The sequence below is a fragment of the Triticum urartu genome, chromosome 2A, assembly GCF_056163025.1.
Source record: "Triticum urartu cultivar PI428250 chromosome 2A, HENAU_Tu73, whole genome shotgun sequence".
Lineage (NCBI taxonomy): Eukaryota > Viridiplantae > Streptophyta > Magnoliopsida > Poales > Poaceae > Triticum > Triticum urartu.
The window spans coordinates 469763025-469782488 of record NC_141874.1 but is presented as its reverse complement, the minus strand read 5'-3'; positions in this window follow the sequence as shown (position 1 = coordinate 469782488).

Sequence of the window (19464 nt, the reverse complement as noted above, 5' to 3'; positions counted from 1 at the left end):
TTGGAGATATGATTTACCATGTACGACACCTCCGCATGAGGCATCTCCCTGGTGCTCAGCCGGCTTGGGTCAAAGCGGCCACTCATCTGACACATCATGTGGGGCCGGCTTTGGAGAGGAAGTATCCGGCGCTCCACGAAGGCGGCCACCAAGTCGGCCCCGCTCAGGCCTTCCGACTGGATCATCACCCGAAGCCGGGAGACGGCAGCGTTCCCGGCCTGAGACAGTGACCTGGACCGGAAACTCCATGAGGGCTGCCTCCCAGCCGGCGGGCCGGCTACATAAGCCGGCAGGTTGACGTGGTCTCCTTGCTGGGCGACGTTCTTCACGTAGAAGTACAACTTCTGCCAGATCTTCACCGACTGGATCACGGGGATAGACGGGAACGGCTTTTTCTCGCCCGACCTCCTCATGGCGATGAAGGACCCGCAGGGGGCGGGCACGCCTGCGACGACGGTGCCGAGTTTACTCTGAAAGAATTCCCCCCAGAGCTCCAGCGTGGGGAGCAGCCCCAAGAAACCTTCGCAGAGAGAGACGAAGGCCGACAGTAGCATCACCGCGTTGGGTGTGAGGTGATGCGGCTGAAGATTGTAGAACTCGAGGAAGGAGCGCAGGAATCCGCTCGCCGAAAGGCCGAAGCCGCGCAGGAAGTGCGAGCGGAAGACGACGCGCTCGCCCTCCTCCGGTGCCGGCGAGATCTCCGTCTTTGGCGCCAGGTTGGCGTCGGGCAGGCGCCGAGTCCGGCGGAGGAACTCAACATGGTCCTCATGGACGTTGGAGCCATCCCACGAGCTCGACAGCGCCATGGGAGCAAGACGATGTGGCGGCGCGGCGGCGCTGAGACGGGAGGCTGCGGCGGCAATGAGAGGAAGAGAGGAGGACGAGAAGGGGCGGAGCGAGAGAGAGCGTGTGAACCTCTGTCTCTCCCCCTCCTCCCCCTACTTATAGGCTCGCGTGGCGGAGCCGAGGAGGCGCGGCGTGGGGAAACGTGGGGATCGATCATGCCCACTCCCCCACGTCCCGCGTTTACTGCGCCATAACGGCGAAATAAAATCGCCATGGGAAGGCGAGCGGTCCACCTGGGCCGCAGAAGATCAGCGTTCGGGCTGAGGCCTAGGAGTGGTGGGCCCGGGCCTGCGGCGGCGTCCCGTCGCGCGCGTGCGCCGGCAGGGTCTCGCTGCCACGTGGCCTGCGGGAGGGCCCGCGGTCAGCACGCGGGTCGACCACTTTCCCGCCTGGAAGACGCCGGGCTCCCCGAACTCGGCATACACCAGCAAAGCCGGCTCTTCAGGGTAGGAAGCTGACCAAGCTTCTCGTCCCTTTGTCCTCCTCGAAGCTCGATCAGCTTCGGGGACTACTGTCAGAGTAAATAGCCATGGGTAGCCTAGCCCGCTTCCCCTGGTCCTTCTGAAAAAATTACGAGCCCGTCCGGCTTTCAAGAATCCAAGACATGGGGCCGCCTTGCCCTTGCTGGCTGTCACCCAGGCCGGCTTTCGGAAGGCGGCCCGACTTTGGCCCTTATGAAGAAAGCCATGGGAGGGCCGACTTCGAGAAGCTGGCCGCGAGGGGGCCGACTCCAAGAAGCCGGCTCCCATAAAGCGGTCGAGACCGCACCCTCAAAGTTTGCATCCACCTAGCGGCGATGAGACGGGGCATGGCTATAGTAAAGCCTGCCACCCCCAAATCCCGGAGCACGATCGGCACAGTGCGCCGTATGGGTGACCATGACCCGTCCGGCGCAACACTGTTGCCATGATGACCCTGATGCCATCCACGATGGGCTGCCAGTACGGCCCACGGGCGGTGGGCCCCTTCGGGCAGAGAGACACCCGAAGGCGGCCACGCCTCCCCCAGTCGGCCCAAGACAGAGCTGGCTCCCCGCAGCCGGCTTGCCGCCTCCCTCGAAGGAGACGCCCCATTAAGGAGACAAGACGCGGTGAGGCTACAGCGATCGCCCGCCGGGCGGCGGCACTATAGCCACGCCTACCACGACGAAGCCCACGTCACCAAGATGGAGCAACAGTAACCAGCCGCCGACCAGGTCCTGGACAGTGGGGCCTGCCTATCGACCAAGGGGCCGGTAGCCGGCGGGACCCACCAGTCGGCGGGCCCCAGCAGCCGGCGCAGAAGCCGGCGAGCGCAGTCACAGACGGCTGGGCCCCGCGCCCAGTTGGATTACCATTGTACCCCCGGGGGGTAGGCCTATATAAACCCCCCGGGGCACCCATGCAAAGGGTTAGACACTCAGCAAGGGCTGGACCCCCAGCTATTTTTAGACACCACACAAGGAGAAGAAGCAAGCTAGCCGTGCCCTTCTTCCTCCTCCCACCGAACAGCTCAAGGAGCATTGTGTAGCTACTTGTCCATCTAGTGATCATGCGGAGACCCCGCACAGCAGCAGTAGGAGTGCTATCTCCACGGAGAGCCCCGAAGCTGGGTAAGATTCGCCGGCGTGCATGTCTTCGCCTCATCCCGTTTCCAGGCACCGGCGACGTCTTACTGGCTCCCACAATGATAAGCCACCCGTTGGCATATGTCGCACCTACCACCCGAAATCTCTCATAATAATTTTCAGTAGAATCACGAATGAATTCAACAATATAACCATCACATAAAGCATTGCTTTCATGATCTACAAGCATAGAAAATTTACAACTCTCCACATAAGCAAACTTCATCTCATTCGGAATAGTGGGAGTATCATAAGAAACTATAATACTACAAATTGTTTCCACATTAAAAGAGTAATGTTCAGAAAAAGGGTAATCATAATCATGACAAGTTTTATAAATATAATCATCACTAATTTTTATAGCATATGTTTCATCACAATAATCATCATAAGTAGCAACTTTGTTCTCATCATAATCAATTGAAACCTCTTCCAAGATAGTGGAATCATTACTAAATAAAGTCATGACCTCTCCAAATCCAGTTTCATAATTGTCACAATAAGATTCAACACCCTCCAAAATAGTGGGATCATTACTTCCTAAAGTTGGCACTCTTCGAAACCCACTTTCATCAATATAAGAATCATAAATAGGAGGCATGCTATCATCATAATGAATTTGCATATCAAAACTTGGGAGGTTAAACATATCATCTTCATAAAACATAGCATGCCCAAGCTTGCAACAAACATTAATTGCAGCAAATACATTCTCAAACATGTCATTCTCATCAAACATAGCATCCCCAAGCTTGGGCCTTTTCATATCATAAGCATAATCACTCTCATCATTGATAGTATGGATATCACCAATAGTATAACAATTATCATCATCACAATGAGTAATAGGAGCAACATCATTTGGGAGGGATACCTTTTTACCTTCACTTCTCCGTATTTTCTTTTGCTTCTTCCCATCATGTGTGGGTTTAATCCTCTTTTCGGAGCTCCTTATTGATGAGATTGGTTGAATAGAAAGCTCCTCCTCGTTACCTGATTCATCATAAGAAATAATAGGAGGATATTGGGAAGCCTCTTCCCTTTCATTAGTATTCTCTTCATCCTCTATTTGTTTTCTTTTCTTTATGTAATTAGCAATATAAGGATTTTCAATGCAATTCACCGCACAATACATAAGAATTTCTTCTAGATCAATATCGAGGAATTTCACAAGGTTATATTCTGGAATATGCTTAGTTATACGTTTCATTCACAACCCAAAAGCAAACTAAGTTCATTATGATGTGCAAGGGAAACCTAATCATCACAATTTTTGGACACGATACGATCATGAAACAATTTGCATTTGAGATTTAAATGACCATGTTCATTGCAAAGTTCACAAGTATGGTGAAGAAATTTTAAATTTTCAGCACAAACATCTAGCCTTTCTTGCAACCATTTAGTTTCCAAATACTTATGCCTCTTGCAAAATCTATCTTCCCTATTTGGTGTGTACTTGCAAACTCTATGCACTCCACAAAAATTGACATGCTTATAAGAGACATTTTCATTATGACTAGTGCAATCATGATTAGTACTATAGATATTCATGGACTTCATACTAACAACATTGCAATCATGCTCATCATTCAAAGATTTAGTGCCAAACATTTTATAGACTTCTTCTTCTAGCACTTGAGCACAATTTTCCTTTCCATCATTCTCATGAAAAATATTAAAAAGATGAAGCGAATGAGGCAAACTCAATTCCATTTTTTGTAATTTTCTTTTATGAACTAAACTAGGGCTAAAACAAGAAACAAAAAGATTTGATTGCAAGATCTAAAGATATACCTTCAAGCGCTAACCTCCTCGGCAACGGCGCCAGAAAAGAGCTTGATGTCTACTACGCAACCTTCTTCTTATAGACGTTGTCGGGCCTCCAAGTGCAGAGGTTTGTAGGACAGTAGCAAATTTCCCTCAAGTGGATGACCTAAGGTTTATCAATGCGTGGGAGGCGTAGGTTGAAGATGGTCTCTCTCAAACAACCCTGCAACCAAATAACAAAGAGTCTCTTGTGTCCCAAACACACCCAATACAATGGTAAATTGCATAGGTGCACTAGTTCGGCGAAGAGATGGTGATACAAGTGCAATATGGATGGTAGATATGGGTATTTGTAATCTGAAATATAAAACAGCAAGGTAGCAAGCGATAAAAGTGAGCGTAAATGGTATTGCAATGTGTTGAAATAAGGCCTAGGGTTCATACTTTCACTAGTGCAAGTTCTCTCGACAATAATAACATAATTGGATCATATAACTATCCCTCAACATGCAACAAAGAGTCACTCCAGTCACTAATAGCGGAGAACAAATGAAGAGATTATGGTAGGGTACGAAACCACGTCAAAGTTATCCTTTCTGATCAATCTATTCAAGAGTCCATAGTAAAATAAAATGAAGATATTCTTTCCGTTCGATCTTATCATAGAGTTCGTACTAGAATAACACCTTAAGATACAAATTAACCAAAACCATCATGTCACCTAGATACTCCAATGTCACCTCTAGTATCTGTGGGTATGATTATACGATACGCACCACACAGTCTCAGATTCATCTATTCAACCAACACAAAGTACTTCAAAGATTGCCCCAAAGTTTCTACCGAAGAGTCAAGACGAAAACGTGTGCCAACCCCTATGCATAAGTTCACGGAACTCGCAAGTTGTTCACCAAAACATACATCAAGTGGATCACGTGATATCCCATTGTCACCACAAATAAGCACATGCAAGACATACATCAAGTGTTCTCAAATCCTTAAAGACTCAATCCGATAAGATAACTTCAAAGGGAAAACTCAATTCATCACAAGAGAGTAGAGGGGGAGAAACATCATAAGATACAAATATAATAGCAAAGCTCATGATACATCAAGATCGTGCCGACTCAAGAACATGAGAGAGAGAGAGAGAGATCAAACACATAGATACTGGTACATACCCTCAGCCCTGAGGATGAACTACTCCCTCCTCGTCATGGAGAGCGTCGGGATGATGAAGATGGACACTGGAGAGGGATTCCCCCCTCCGGCAGGGTGCCGGAACAGGTCTAGATTAGTTTTCGGTGGCTATGGAGGCTTCTGGCGGTGGAACTCCCGATCTATTCTGCTCCTCGATATTGTTAGGGTACATGGACATATATAGGCGAAAGAAGTTAGTCAGGGGAGCCACAAGGGGCCCATGACGGTGGGGGCGCGCCCAGGGGGGCAGGTGCGCCTCCCTGCCTCGTGGCCACCTCGAAGCTTCCATGACGTCTACTCCAGGTCTCCTGGATTGCTTCTGTTCCAAAAAAAACTCTCCTGAAGGTTTCATTCTGTTTGGACGCCGTTTGATATTCCTTTTCTTCGAAACACTGAAATAGGCAAGAAAACAGCAATTTGTGTTGGGCCTCCGGTTAATAGGTTAGTCCCAAAAATAATATAAAAGTGTATAATAAAGCCCACAAACATCCAAAACAGATGATATAATAGCATGGAACAATTAAAAGTTATAGATACGTTGGAGACGTATCACGCTACTTCACCGGCTACTGTTCAACCAGCCCTCTCCACGAGCTCCTGTTCAACCACCGCTCCACTTTCTACTGTTCATCCAGCCCTTCACGAGGTCCTGTTCATCTAGCCCCAACTGGCTCGATCGATCGGGGTCCTGTTCATCCAGAGGCAACACCACGGGGTCCTGTTCATCCACCCCCACCGGGAACTGTTCATCCAACCCCCCCCCCCCAACAACGCTCACTGTTCATCCAGAGGCAGCATCGATCGGCCTCAATTAGCAGTAGTAGCAAAGGAATCACTCGGGTTCAGTAACGTAGCTAGTGCAATCGCTCGGGTTCAGTTAGAGCCCAATGCCTCGCTTGGGTTCTGTTAGAGCCCAACGCCTCGCACACACGCGCGTACGTGTACAATAGAAACGCGCATCGCTCGGCCCCCGACCACCCACCGTAACCGGAAACTCCTCGAAATTTTCCTCGCCCTCGCGTCTACCACCGTTTTTTCCGTCATGGACGGCCCAAAGAATGTCATGCAGCTGGGTCTCCGGCCCGTCTAGGACGAAAAGCCCATTTTCTGTCATGATTTTTTGTCATAGAAGTAGGAGCCCACCACATCTATGATGATACCTGGTTTTGTCACAATTATCGTCATAGAAGTGTCATAAGTATGACAGAACAAATTTTTATTCGGCCCAAAATGTCACGGATGTATCTTTTTTTGTAGTCTTATTACTGAGGTGGTACGACTGCTAGATGTCCCACGCTTTCGGCGGAAGGAGGTACTACTAGATTACAATTTTATCCATTCTTACAGCGGAGGAGTGCGAAAGCAGTGAAAACACGCATGCTTAGTGATTACATGGCCCACCTCACACTATCACCATATTTTCTAGACACCGTGTGACACCTAACTCTTTACATAGTACTAGTATAGTACGTACTGTAATTTCTCAGCGAGATAAATTTTTATAATGCTATGAAGCTTCCAGCTTCTGTTTCATGTATCTTGCATCCAAGGTTGCCCGTTATAACATTTCATGAAATACAAAGGAGACTAACATGCATGCTATTGCATCTCAATGATTGACAGATCATAGCCAATATGTACTCCCTCTATTCCAAAATAAGTGTCTCAACTTTATGCAAACTTTAGTACAAAGTTGTACTACTACTAAAGTTGACAATTATTTTGGAACAGAGGCAGCTAAAGAAAAAAAAATCCATGCAGTCCCTAGCCCTTGAACTGTAAACCCTAACCAGGCTTTAATTTGCTGGCAACGTTGGAGCTTCCCAAGAAATGAAGTTTTGCAACCCTTTGACCATTGGATCATTTTGTGCATTTTCACCAAAATCGAGATGAGCATCCCTGTGGCAAAGAAATTGAAGAAGCATGATTAGAATAAGATTACAGGGACTAGTTGATGAGACATAAACTCATCACAAATATAGTACGTAGAAGCCAGTAGAGGTATGTGCGGGGCAAAGAAGTAGAGAAATATCCACATGGAGTGATGTGGGCAGCTGGAGTAGTGGTGCAAGCCGGGTATAAAGGAAGTTGTACCTGAGGGATGTCGAGACGTAGCTCAACCTAGAGGAGGGTGGTGGGAGGCGGCAGCTGCCGATGTCGCGGCAGTGAGCAAGGGACGAAGGCAAACTCACCAGCTTTGTGAGATAGAACGGCGGGGACCCCTGATCGGGACGTGATGACAGTGGGTTTTCACCATCGGCGACGGTGACCGCATCTACACTAAGCATCCACCCCTTCCCCCGGCGGACGTGATCCACCCGGATGTTAGAGATGTGGCCACGGTCGTTTTGTGTGAGAGAGTGTGAAGAGACCAACCCCAGCAAGCAACCGTGTAGGCTCGTCCTGGCTATGTATATAGTGGAGCGTTTCCTTTTCTCTCCATATGAACTTATTTATATTGCGTACGTGCCACCGAAGAAAAAAACTTTATTTATAAATGATGCGGCACCGTTCATGTGTGGTTCCCGACCCTCCATTATATATAAGTGAGTAACTACTACAAGACGCGTCAAATTATCACGTGGGCTGCATTATCTTACAGAAATGAGCTCCACAGTGTCACGTGTGTGGTTGGGGAAGACACAAAAGACGCAAAGAGTGCTACTAGTACAATACATGCGTGGTTGCGTGCACCTCTTCTATGCGAGCATGGTTATTAAAAGTATAGCCCACTATTGTACTACCACGTGGTTATTATATACGAGCAAAGAGTATAGGCATTAATAATGACTAATAAGACATGAAATCACGAGGCCCACCTTTCTCTATGTTTGACCAAGGAAGTAGCCATCATTTCACTCCTCGTTGAATATCCATCCGCTGCTACCTCTGCGAATAAATAAAAATCCTCTTCTACCTCCGTAGCATGGTTAATAATATGCCCATGTCAATCACGACATCGAAATATCATTCACTGATACAATAGGGCTGGATCTAAGGCTGGTGATTTTTTTTACTTTGTCTCTTTCTCTTTTTGTCTCATTTACTCATTTTACATAGGAGCACTTGTAGAGGATGGCTATTCCTTTCGATGGGACTTCTTCATGGGGTTTACGACTAAGAAGCTCTGAATTATGCCCGCTGCCCACCACTCTGAATCGTGCCATCTATGATAGGGAGTAGTCCCATTGCAACAATGAGTTCCACTAGGTCTAGCACATCCCCTAAGAAGATATCATCACGCAAAACATACATCATGTTTCCTTCTTCCTCGTACGGTACGTACCACTGGTACATACTACTAGTACTACTACTACTCGTTCTCCTATAAACCTTGCACTTGGCATCTCCAAAATATTAACCTTGCGATTGGCTCTTCGCCACTCCGGGAAGTCGAGCAATAATGGTACTATAGTATATATCATTTTGGCTATATGAGACCGAATGAATTACTGCACGTCCACCATGTGAGCGAGGGTCGAGGGGCGAGGGAGAGTACGTACTATTACGTCTGTTTCAATATGGACTAGATACGGAGCAAAATGAGTGAATCTACACTCTAAAATACGTCTATATACATTAGTGTTTGGTGTATGTACTAGTGGAGTAGTTCATATTGAAATATACTAAAGGACATATATTCCAAACAATATGATAATCTCTCTAGCCAAGGTAGGGACGAGGAGAAATATCATTCACTGATACAATAGGGCTTGATCTAAGGCTGGTGATTTTTTTACTTTATCTCTTTCTCTTTTTGTCTCATTTACTCATTTTACATAGGAGCACGTGTAGAGGATGGCTATTCCTTTCGATGGGACTTCTTCATGGGGTTTAAGACTAAGAAGCTCCGAATTATGCCCGCTGCCCACCACTCTCAATCGTGCCATCTATGATAGGGACTAGTCCCATTGCAACAATGAGGTCCACTAGGTCTAGCACATCCTGTAAGAAGAGATTGTCACGCAAAACATACATCTTGTTGCCTTCTTCCTCGTACAGTACGTACCACTGGTACATACTACTAGTACTACCACTACTCGTTCTCCTATAAACCTTGCGCTTGGCATCTCCAAAATATTAACCTTGCGATTGGCTCTTCGCCTCTCTGGGAAGTCGAGCAATAATGGTGCTATAGTATATATCGTTCTGGCTATATGAGACTGAATGAATCACTGCACATCCACCACGTGAGCGAGGGTCGAGGGGCGACGGAGAGTGCGTACTATTATGTCTGTTTCAATATGGACTACATACGGAGCAAAGTGAGTGAATCTACACTCTAAAATATGTCTATGTACATCAGTGTTTGGAGTATGTACTAGTGGAGTAGTTCATATTGAATTCTACTAAAGGACGTATATTCCAAACAATATGATAGTCTCTCTAAGCAAGGTATGGACGAGGAGTAAATGGAGGGAGTAGTAAAATTTTCTCCTCGTTCATCGAGCCACCACGCGTGTTGGCGAGGGAGCGGGCGTAAAGCGTAGTAAGCAAGCTTCACCTTGTCCAGCGAGCCAGCGTGCCTGTGGACAGGGGAGACGGTGTACTAAGCAAGATTCTCCTCGTTCTGTGAGTTGACGGGACACATCAAAAGTAATATGTACAGAGCATCTCGAGTGTATAGAGCCTTGCCTCTAAGGTAGGCCCCACATGGTTTGCCTCTTTTTTAACTTAACGCATCAAGTTGCAATTTGTTTGTTCACCCATGGTAGATGATCCTCCATCAAGTGAACAACCAGTACACGTGTCAAATTACCACGTGGGCTGCCTTTTCGTATAGAAATGAGCTCCACCGTGTACCTACGCGGGTGTGGTTGGGAAAGAGACGAGAGTATGTGCGCCGTGCGTGCACCTCTTCTCTTCGTGCATGTCCCCCACCTACGTGGGTGTGTTTGAGAGAGATACAAACCTAGACAGATGGCGTGTGCGTTCGTGAGTGTTTTTTGTTCAGGGGTAATTTTGTGAATGTATTTGTGGGAATATGTGTCGATGACATCTCAAACAAAAATTGACAGATGCAATGTGTGTGAAATAGAGGCCTATCTATATCATATATAGAGGGGGCGATCCACGGGAAGAGAGGGAGGGGTCATAGATATCGATAGATTCGAAGAGAGGAACAAGTGGGTGGGTGCGAGATCGATGAAGAGAACCATCGAAATTGTGTGTGTGCAAGTCAAAGATATAGGGCGACTGACCTACCGGGACGTCAAAGGGCACATGGCAAGTTTGTGTGTGGCAGGGAGACATGACTAGAGTGCTCGATGTATCGGTGTGTGTGGGGGTGGAGGGGGGAGGCAGAGGCCTAACTAGAGAGGTAGAACGACTCGTATATGTGTTGAGAAGGAGAGACCCTGCTATGTCTCGAGGGAGATTGGTCGACATCCATACATAACTGAAGGACGGGAAATAGGTTGGGACAGTGAGAGAGAGAGAGAGAGAGAGGAGAGAGAGAGGGAGGGAGAGGGGTACAGTGATGGATAGGTGATGGAGTTGCTTCTCGAAGATGGTGGGAGAGGCCTACTAGACAAACTGAGCATAGAACTGCAATATTATCAATAAGAGTGGGATGTGTTTCTATGTGTGCCTGTGTATGATAGATGTGTCGGGACACATGCATGGATGATGAACGGGAACCATGTGTTTGGTAAGCAAACATAACTAGATCGGTACATCAATTGTTGTTTGTCAGAGGAAGGGAGAGACATAACTAATGAGGTAGATCGATCGACGCATGGGGGAAAACGAGTTATAAGGACCTAGCTAGCTATATGTAGAGCGGGAGATCATTCGGTGTACATCCATTTGTTAGAGGCAAATAAGGCCCAGCGAGACGGATAGATAGAGAGAATGGAGCTAGGAGGTGGTGCGAGAGGCCAAGCTACTACCTGGATAAGGGTAGGAGTGTGCGATTGTGAGTTCGATGAAAAGAGGGGCGAGAGTTTACACGTGTGTGGGAGCATATGAGAGACTTGAGGCATGGACACATAAAGGGGGAGATGGAAGGTGCGTATGTATGTTGTAGGCAGACATCGCTAGAGAGGTTTATTGATTGGTTTGTGTCGAAAAGGAGTTGTGGAGACTGTAGGAGAACAATGTAAAGAAAAAAATGAATGTGCGTGATGGATAGAATGCTAAGGGAGGGGGAGGGCGAGGAGGGCGTGTCCATGCATGAGAGAAAGTTAGTTTTAGCTACAAAGGTTAGAGGATTGTGTGGGTGTAAGAGACTAACAAAGATCATAATTTGATATGAAAGTGGATTCATATATTTGAATAGGAGATTATAGTGTTATGAACATATGCATGCATGAATATAGCAGTGGCACACGTGTTGTGGTTTTGCACATGTTATACTATAATGTGATAATGCATGGCATTTGCAACTCATGGCTAAATGTCGAACAATATAAACCATGCGGTACATCGAACAATCTCACATTTTATTTGAATTTGTGATAATGTGTGGCATTTCCAGCTTACAACTAAATATCGAACAATCTAAACAATATTATTTATCGAACAATCTCACATTTTATTTGAATTTGTGGTAGTGCGTGGCGTTTGCAACTCACTTCTAAATACTTGTAGGCGTAGGTGGCGGGGCACCATACATTATGTGATAAACACATTGTACATATGAGACATGGTTTAGATTATGAAGATCTAGCTAGAGCTTGAAATGTACTGTGATTTGAAATCAACATAAAGTGGATTCAAAAAATCAAGTTCGAGTTCACATAGTACACATAGTTCATATCTAACTCGACAGTAATCATGTGGTGTGCTGTGAAGATAATACACAAACGATGGTTTAACATGACAATAATGATGATTGTAGATCTTATTTAAATATAGAAATGAATTCAAATGGTTTGAATTCACAACAATCATTATTGTAGATCTTATTCAAATAGAGAAACGAATTCGAATTTAGTTCATATTGAAGCGGTAGTATATAACTTTGGAATGCACTAAAACATTCATTTGAGTAGTAGGTTGCATGCATTATACACGTAGCGAAATATTTTAATTGAACATAACATGAATTCAAAGTTTTGAATGGAATTTGTAGTGCGAATTGATTTGGTACAGTACACGGGACTAGACTCTCTTGTGTGGTGCGAATTGATTTCTTTTTGTTTTTTCGTCGATGGAAGTGTGAATTGATTTGGTACAGTACACGTTAGGCTTGTCTCAAAATTTCAACCCGTGCCTTGCTACCCCGAAATATTTAAGATATATCTTTGTCTTATTGTGCTCCGAAAACTCCCTCCATCTCAACCCGCACCTTGATATCCCAAAATTACAACGCACGCGAAAACTCCCACCTCCTGTGAAATCCCGACACGTGAAATGCCCGTGATACCCCTGAACCAAAAGAACCGCCTAGCTCAAATCGGTGGGGGTTCTTTCATAACTTACCCCACATTTCGGACAAGCACGTCCCTATGTTATGGTTCCCCACTCCCATCCCATCAGCCCACCCATTCGTACACTGTGGCCGCGAAAACCCGTGAAGCCCCACACCCTCCTCCGTCTGCCACCCAGCTGGAGCCTCTTCCCCGATGACGTCGTCCACAACAACAGCTTGATGTCCCTCATCCACCGTACCGGATGAGGATCCGTCATCGATCTCATCGTCCCACCCGTTCAGCCACCCCGTCCTCCACCTCCAAGGAGCTGCCCCGACGTTCCCGTCGTCTTTCGTGCCACCACCATTCCCACACCGCCATCTTCACCTGCACCATCGGAAGAGCAGCATCATCACCGTTTCCTCGGATGAAGCTGAGGCCTAATCAGCTCCACCAAAGAGGTTGTACACTAATCGCCGCATTTTCTTCTTGATTCGATCTCACGGAGCTGCCGACGCTCGGTCCCGAGCCGACATGGCACGGCTCCAACCACGGCGGCGGCACCGGCCCACTTCCTCCATGGTGTCTCTCCCTCGGCGGTGACGTCCACATCAGTAGGAGCTGTTGCTTCTTTAGCTCTCGCTCGCACTGCTGCTCTTCTCTTGCTCTTGGTCCCCTTCCTGGTCTTCTCTTAATCTTGCTCTTGCTCTTGCCCTTCCTCTTGCTCTTGCTCGTGCTACTGCTCTCACTCTTGCTCTTGCTTGCGATGCTGCTCTAATTTAGATACGCTTCAGTCGACTTTTGGGTTAGTCGACTTTTAGGGGGTGGGCGGGCTCACCGGAGTTAAGGAAGAACCAGCCGCAATGGGGAGGGGGGCTCGACGGAGAGGTACCCCACTATCTATCTTAGCGTTCAAGGTGGGGCGGTGGTCGCCGGTGGTGGTGGGACGGTGGCGTGGGGATCGCCAGAGAAAAAGCTCTGCACGGGGGGCCTAGAGGGATGGCCGGGGCGGTGGCGGACCGGCCGTGGGGAGTGGTTTCGGGGCGGGCGGGGTGGCGCACCGCCGGTCGCGGGCAGCGGGGGCGGAGATTTGGCCGGTGGTGGCTGGCGCCTCAGGGGTGGAGGTTGAAGATGAACTGCTACATGACCAGCTGCCCGGCTCTCGCACGCACGCACTGCTGCTACTACTTTTCTTCTACTAGTGCATTCAGTTTAGACAGTATAATTCAGTTTCAACAACAAAATTTAGTTTCGGCAGTTAAGTTCAGTTTTGACAGTTAAATTCAGTTTCGATAGTTAAGTTTAGAGATGAACGGCTGATGTATTTTACATCTAGCACTTTGTGGTTATGTATCTTACGTCATCTATTGGAGATGCTATTAGAATTCCACTCAGGTTAATGTTGTCTCTCTTGTCCTACTTCAGCCTCCGCGTCGTACAACTCACCGGAGCTGTTCCAACGACGAAACCCTCCATCACAGCTGAGCAGTACCCTGGGTTCCATCTCAAGATGCCTAAGATCTTATTCCCCTCCTCTGACAGCCAAGTCAGCCGGATCATCCTCACCGACCAACCCAATCACGCTGAGATCGACATGGCTTCACCAAAGAGGTTGTACACTTGTTGCATCTCTTTTCTACTCTACATGTTATATATATTGTCCACTGAGCACACGTAGTAACGTGAAATACGATTAGTTTCTCCTACTATATGACAAGCAGTGTGGTACCAAGCAACTTAGCTATCCGTGATGGACTCTCTTGAAAGCACAAGTGCTCCCTAGGTGGTTTTGATAATTGATGACAACATATCTCTTGTTGGACTAACACTTCTATCTAGCATGTTTCAGATAAGTTCAACAATGGAGTGGCATGGACTAAAGGTTGTGGGAACTCCTTCAAGATGCTAAGGACAAGAGATTGGCTAAAGCTTCAAGCTCAAGACCCTTCACTTTTACATTTTAGTGATCCAAGATCACATTGAGTCCATAGGAAAAGCCAATACTATCAAGGAGGGATGAGGTGTTGCTTAATGAGCCTCTTGCTTCATGTGCTCAATGATATGCTCCAAAATCCTCAACTACTTTCCCATATCCACATATGACCTAAACTCTAAGCCAAACTCGGTCCTACCGATTCTTCCTATCCGGCGCCACCGAGTTTCACTTGTCATTAGCCACTGCCAAACCCTAGCAATTCGGTTCTACCGATAAGGATCTCGGTCCCAGCGAGATGGGCTTACAAACTCTCTGTTACCCATTGCAATATTCTCGGTCCCACCGAGATATGCAATCGGTCCCACCGAGATTGCAATGTAAACTCAGTGTTTCCCCTTCGTAACTTTTCGGTCTCACCGAGTTCCACTCGGTCTCACCGAAAGAGCAAATCGGTCCCACCAAGTTTGCCTGACCAACTCTCTGGTTAGCTAATTACCAAATTCGGTCTCACCGAGTTTGTGTAATCGGTCTCACCGAGATTACGTTATGCCCAAACCCTAACTGAATCGGTCCTACCAAGTTGCATGTCGGTCCCACAGAAATTCCTAACGGTCACTAGGTTTACTATTTCGGTCAGAACGAGTTTATTGATTCGGTCCCACCGAGATTGGAAAACTGTGTAACTGTTGGATTTTGTGTGGAGGCTATATATACCCCTCCACCTCTTTCTCATTTAGTGAGAGAGCCATCAGAACACACACATCATTCCAACTCATATGTTCTGAGAGAGAACCACCTACTCATGTGTTGAGACCAAGACATTCCATTCCTACCATATGAATCTTGATCTCCAGCCTTCCCAAGTTGCTTTCCACTCAAATCTTCTTTCCACCAAATCCAAATCCTATGAGAGAGAGTTGAGTGTTGGGGAGACTATCATTTGAAGCACAAGAGCAAGGAGTTCATTACCTACACACCATTTGTTACTTCTTGGAGAGTGGTGTCTCCTAGATTGGCTAGGTGTCACTTGGGAGCCTCCGACAAGATTGTGGAGTTGAACCAAGGAGTTTGTAATGGCAAGGAGATCGCCTACTTCGTGAAGATCTACCGCTAGTGAGGCAAGTCCTTCGTGGGCGATGGCCATGGTGGGATAGACAAGGTTGCTTATTCATGGACCCTTTGTGGGTGGTTGCTTCTTCGTGGACCCTTCGTGGGTGGAGCCCTTCGTGGACTCGCGCAACCGTTGCCCTTGGGTGGAGCCCTATGTGGACTCGCGCAACCGTTACCCTTCGTGGGTTGAAGTCTCCATCAACGTGGATGTAGGATAGCACCACCTATCCGAACCACGGGAAAAACATCCGTGTCTCCAATTGCGTTTGATATTTCCAAACCCTTCCGTTTACATTCTTGCAAGTTGCATGCTTTACATTCCACTGCTCATATACTCTTTGCATGCTTGCTTGATATGTATTGTGTGTGTTGAAATTGTGCCTAAACTCCACTTAAACCGAAAAAGATTAAAAATTGCAACTTTAGCACTAAGTGTCTAATCACCCCCCCCCTCTAGACACATCTACTTCTAGATCCTACAAGTTGTATCAGAGCATTGGTCTCCATTGCCTTGGTTTAATCACCATTGGAGGAAGATGGATGTGTCTACTCTAGGGAGTCTTAGACATAGAGTGCCCATTCTTGATGGAAAGTATTTTCATGAGTGGAAAAATGAGATGCTTGTAATCTTCAATCAATATCATTTGAACAAGTATATTGCTAGCCCTTGTGCAACCCATATTGATCCCTTGCATCCTACCCTAGACGAAGATATTGACATGATTCGCAATCTTAGAACTATTGAGCTCATCATTAGAGGATTGCCCAAAAATTTGATTGCTAGTTTGCCTACTCAAAATTGCGCCTATACTATATGGAAATTTCTTGAGGAACGGTTTCCCAATCACTCCTTGAAAACTTTGGATGAAATTCTCCACAAATCTATTGCCTTGAGTAAGATGAACTCTAGTGATCCTAGTTTTGGTAAATGTCTTCTTGAACTTGCCAATCTTAAGCATGCCAAAGGAGATGTTGGAATCGTTAACGATATCATACTCAAAGCTATAAGAATTCATAAAAGTAACCACTTTGATCATTTATCTAATGAATTACCCTCTCTAGGAAATGATGAGTCACAAGATCATGATGAACATGAATATTATGATGATGATGACAGTGACTCCGATCTTGATGATGCAATGAGACATTTTGGTCTTATGGAAATCTTCGAGGATATGAATCAGGAGGAAAGGAATGGGTTCTTGATAGTGGATGCACTGATCATATGACCGGAGATGAAGAGATGTTCCGTGAGCTTGCTGACAACAACGGCCCTCGAAAATATGTCACCTTTGGTGATAATTCAAAGGGTAAAGTGGTTGTCCTTGGTAAGGTGGCCATCTCACATGATAGTTCCATTCAAAATGTCATGCTCGTTGAATCTCTTGGCTATAACTTACTTTCAGTATCTAGACTTGCTGATTTCGGTTTGAACGTCCTATTTACTGAGGTAGATTGCCAAGTATTTCGTCGAGACAATCACAAAATGGTCTTTACGGGTATGCGTAGAGGTGATCATTACATTGTCGATTTCTCTAAAAAGGCACAACCTAAAACTTGCTTTGTTGCTAAATCCTCAAAAGGCTGGCTGTGGCATAGACGACTAGGTCACGTTGGCATGAGAAACCTTGACAAGCTTATTAAAGGAAATCATATCCTTGGAGTTAACGATGTCATATTTGATAAGGATAGACTTTGCAGTGCTTGTCAAGCAGGTAAACAGGTTGGAGGAAGACATCCCGTGAAGAACATCATGACCACAAGGAGGCCACTCGAGCTGCTTCACATGGATCTTTTTGGTCCCAATGCCTACAAGTCTCGGTGGAAATTCTTTTGGTCTAGTTATAGTTGATGATTTTTCAAGATTTACGTGGGTGTTCTTTCTTAATGACAAGTCGCAGGTCCAGGAGATCTTCAGAAACTTCGCTAGGAAAGCCCAAAATCAGTTTGATGTGAAGATCAAGAAGGTTCGGAGTGACAACAGAACAGAGTTCAAGAACGCAAATGTGGACACCTTTCTTGACGAAGAAGGGATTTCACACGAGTTCTCGGCTACATACACACCTCAACAAAATGGAGTTGTTGAGAGGAAGAACCAGACGCTCATCGAAATGGCAAGAACAATGCTTGATGAATACAAGACGCCAAAGCACTTTTGGGCAGAAGCGGTTGAGACAGCTTGTCACGCAACAAATCGCTTATATCTTCACAAGCTACTCGGCAAGACGGCATACGAGCTCCTCACTGGTAACAAGCCTCAAGTTGGATACTTTCGAGTATTTGGCTCAAAGTGCTACATTCTTGATAAGCATCGTCGCTCAAAGTTTGCTCCTAAATCTCATGAAGGTTTTCTACTTGGTTATGGATCAAACTCTCACACTTACCGTGTCTACAACAATTTCACCCGAAAGGTTGAAGAGACGGTAGATGTGAAGTTTGATGAATCTAATGGCTCGCAAGTAGAGCAATTGCCAATTGATGTAGGAGACAAAGACCCCTCAGAAGAAATTCAAGACTTGTCTATTGGCAAAATTCGTCCAACAGAGGTGAAGGAGAGTACTTCATCCGTCCAAGTGGAAGCTTCTACTTCACGACAAGGTGAACCAAGAATCGACACGGAAGCATCCACAAGTGGGCCACACCAAGATGAAGAAAACGAGGAAGTATGTCAAGATGAACATCAACAACCTCCTTCTCCACCACGACAAGAGAACGACAACGTCAACAATGAAGAAGGCCAAGAAGAAGAACAAGATGAAGAAGATGCTCAACAAAGACCCAAGCAAAAGCTCTCACAAGTTCGAGCAAGAATTGCCAAAGATCATCCCGTTGAGCAAATCCTCAATGATATACAAACCTGGAGAATCACTCGCTCAAAAACTCGTTTAGCTAACTTTTGTGAAAACTATTCATTCATCTCGAGCATTGAACCAATGAAGGTTGAAGAAGCATTGGAAGATCCGGATTGGATAAACGCTATGCATGAAGAGCTACATAATTTTGAGAGAAACCAAGTTTGGACATTGGTTGAGAAGCCCGACAACAACCACAACATCATTGGTACCAAATGGGTGTTTCGCAATAAGCAAGATGAAGATGGACAAGTGGTTCGCAACAAAGCACGTCTCATCGCCCAAGGATACACACAAGTCAAAGATATGGACTATGGTGAGACATATGCTCCCGTTGCTAGACTTGAGTCCATTCGCATCTTACTTGCCTATGCTAATCACCATAATATCACCTTGTACCAAATGGACATTAAAAGTGCTTTTCTAAATGGAGAAATAGAAGAGGAAGTTTATGTCAAACAACCTCCCGGCTTTGTCAATCCTAAGAAACCAAATCATGTTTACAAACTTCACAAAGCTCTTTATGGTCTTAAACAAGCTCCTAGAGCATGGTATAAATGCTTGACCAAGTTCCTTACTACAAGTGGTTTTGAAATTGGTAAAATTGATTCTACTCTTTTTACTAAAAGGGCTAATGGAGAACTATTTGTATGCCAAATTTATGTTGATGACATCATATTTGGTTCAACTAACCCTCTCTTTAGTGAAAAGTTTGGAAAGCTAATGTCAGAGAAGTTTGAGATGCCTATGATGAGTGAACTCAAATTCTTTCTCGGGTTGCAAATCAAG